The sequence below is a fragment of the Aegilops tauschii genome, chromosome 2, assembly GCF_002575655.3.
Source record: "Aegilops tauschii subsp. strangulata cultivar AL8/78 chromosome 2, Aet v6.0, whole genome shotgun sequence".
NCBI classification, from domain to species: domain Eukaryota; kingdom Viridiplantae; phylum Streptophyta; class Magnoliopsida; order Poales; family Poaceae; genus Aegilops; species Aegilops tauschii.
In genome coordinates, this window is record NC_053036.3 from 49284146 (window position 1) to 49287327 (window position 3182).

Here is a 3182-nt window from a genome sequence, read left to right on the forward strand (position 1 = left end):
CGCGTCGCTGCCCCCGGGTCCACCTGATCCGGAGTGCGCTACAGCGCCCGCGCCCGTGGGCCCGCGAGGAGACGCGTGTCGCGGCGAGGCTGGGTCGCCCCTCCCGAGGCTGATGCGTTGCGGATCCTGTTGTCCGGCGCGGCAGGCGAGGGGAAATCTTCCCCGGGATCGCCGCTAGCTGGATCTGGCGCAGCACCTGAAGCAGTTTCGTGTTCCGCGCCTGTCTACTGCTGCATAAAATCATGGTACATAACAGGGTTTCCACCAAAATTTACAGCAAGATTTTCAGCAGGATTTTTATGAAGGTTAACCGAAGGATCAGCTATCTGTTCGTCCCCGTGATCAAGAGGTTCGGATGGAGGAGTTTCAGAGAGAAGAAGAACTTCAGATCGAAGAGGAACGCCGGCATTTGGATTGAGTGAGGCAAAAGGAAACATTGTTTCATCAAAGATGACGTCTCGAGAAATATAAACATGTCCTTCTTTGACATCAAGACACTTAAACCCTTTGTGGAGATTGCTATAGCCAACAAAAACACATTGTTTTGAACGAAATTCTAGCTTCTTAGAATGAAAAGGTCAAAGATTCGGCCAACATGCACAACCAAAGGTGCATAGGGCATGGTAGTTTGGTTTTTCTTGGAACAACTTCTCTAAGGGAGTGTCAAGATTGATTACTTTGCTAGGAGTGCGATTGATAAGGTAAGTAGCAGCTAGAAAAGCTTCATCCCAAAACTTTAAGGGCATGGAAGCATGAGGTAAGAGAGAGACCCATATCTACAATGTGCTTGTGTTTTCTCTCAGCTGACCCATTCTGTTGATGGGCATGCGGGCATGACATGTGATGTGTAATCCCTATTTGACGAAAGAAGGAGTTGAGGTGCTCATACTCGCCACCCCAATCTGTTTGCATGCTGATAATCTTACGATCAAAGAGTCGTTCAACTAGTGCTTGAAACTCATGAAACACCTTGAAAACTTCTGATCTATGCTTGAGGATATATATCCATGTGAATTTACTGAAATCATCGATGAAACTCACATAATAGTTTTTCTTATTAATTGAATCTCAGGCAGGCCCCCATACATCAGAGAAAACTAGCTCTAAAGGAGCATTTGAAATACTACTAGAATTTGGATAGGGAAGTTGCTGGCTCTTGCCTTGTTGGCAAGCATCACACACTCCCTCTTTATTCAAATCATTGCTAGAAAAGGAAATTTTATTGTGTCTAAGAACATGCTGAACTATTGCCGAGGATGGATGTCCTAAACGATTGTGCCACCGTGACACAGAGATCTTGGTGGCGCCAAGTGCATGTCTGCCCGAGCTTATGGGAGCTAATGATTGGGGGTAGAGCCCGTTTCTACACATGCCGTGGAGGAGGGTTTTCCTCGTTGCCTTGTCCTTGACATAGAAAAAATGAGGATGAGTTTCAAGAAACACATGATTGTCATAGGATAAGCGATGAGCAGAGATCAAGTTTTTGGTGGCTTTTGGCACATGCAAGATGTTTTTAAGATGTAGATTACGAGTAGGGGTATGAACATATGCATGACCTATATGGGCAATCTTCATACGTGCGCCGTTTGGCACGTTTACTTGTTCGTGTCTATTGTACTTGTCCCGGACGGTGAGTTTGTCGAGCTCGCTGGTGATGTGGTTTGTTGCACCCAAGTCCACATACCAGTTCGTGTCCACCCCATAGGAGGAGTTGGTGTTGACGGCTGCTGCACTTTTCTCCTTGTTGAAGGAGATGTCGAAACAGCGATAACACTCCATAGCTGTGTGATTGGGCTTGGTGCAGATTTGACAGAAGACCTCGGGGAGATCATTGCGACCTCCTCCATTGCCGCAGCTGCCGCCGCGACCACGGCCGCCACCGCCGTTGCCTCGGCTGCCTCCATTTCGGCCTCCGCCGTGGTTGGATCCACCACGCCCGCCGCGAGAGACAGCGTTAGCAGAGGAGTGGGAGGATTGCCTGCTGCCCTCAAACATGGCCAATCTGCTTCCAAAGCTGATCAGCTGCTAGTAAAGCTCGCTCACCTTGATTTGCTGAGTGCGGGCACAGATCGTGGAGACGAAGGACATGTAGTCGTAGTCAAGTCCCACGAGGATGTAGGACACCATTTCGTCGTTGGTGAGCGGCTTGCCCACCGATGCCATCTCGTCACCGAGTGCCTTCATGCGCCCGATGTACTCGGCCATTGTCGAGTTACCCTTCTTGGTGGTGGAGAGGGCGATTCTGGTGTTGACGACGTGTGCCTGGGTTTGGGAGATGAAGATCTCCATAATGGCGGCCCATGCTTCGGCCGCCGTGTCGCAGTGTGCAACCTGAACCATAACAGGAGCTAAGATGGAGTTGAAGATGAAACTCAGCACCTGAGAGTCTCTAGCCTTGTCGATGTCGTATGCAGGGTTGGGCACGTCCGTGGGCTTGCCGTCCTTGTCGGTGAGCTTCTGCGCTGGCTGCTCCCTCTCTGGGTTGAGGTAGGAGACGAGCTGCGCTCCACGAATGGCCGCCATGGCTTGTGCACGCCACACCAGGAAGTTGGAGCGATGGAGTCGGTTGGCAATGGAAATGAGGGCGGGCGCGGCGACAGCGGAGCTTGAGGAGGCCATGGCTACGGGAGATGTGCTTAGAGGGGATAGGCTCTGAATACCATGAAAGATGGCGTGAAGCGTATGCCTAGCCAGAGGTTAGGGTTTACAAGATTCGGTAGTTAGGTTTAGGCTTGATCCTCAAGTTAGCTAGCCACAAGATAAAGATCAACCGCTGACCTAAGTACCAAATTACAAGATTGTAGAGTACGCAAGTTAAAGAGTACATACGGTTTATGTCCAACCGTATATACATACATTATATTCTAACACATTCTAGAGGGACAAAGCTGGAGAGCAGCCGTGCTATTGCGTGAGACTGGATCTCTACCAGCTAGAGTAGTTGGGTGTGGGTTAGTGGCGAGTAGTTAGCACACCGACAGTTGGCTACTTGTAGCCATAGGTAACATGTAAGCAACTATCTACTTTCTTGGCACCTTTTCTATCTATGATTTCGATACGTCAACCTTTTTTTTGAAACGAGGCAAAAGACTTGCCATTTTCATTGATTAAGAGAAAGTAAGAATTACCCATTTAATTGACAAAAAACCAGGCTAAAACCGATACAACCCAACCCATAAACA

General features: G+C 49.0%; 1 non-coding gene across 1 annotated transcript; it reads right to left on the reverse strand.

The window, feature by feature from the left end:
• Positions 1-2006: 2006 nt before the first annotated feature.
• LOC120975138 (small nucleolar RNA Z247) lies at positions 2007-2142 on the reverse strand. The gene has a single exon (XR_005770975.1). It is a non-coding gene; the product is annotated as a small nucleolar RNA Z247 (small nucleolar RNA).
• Between the last annotated feature and the right edge of the window lie 1040 nt (positions 2143-3182).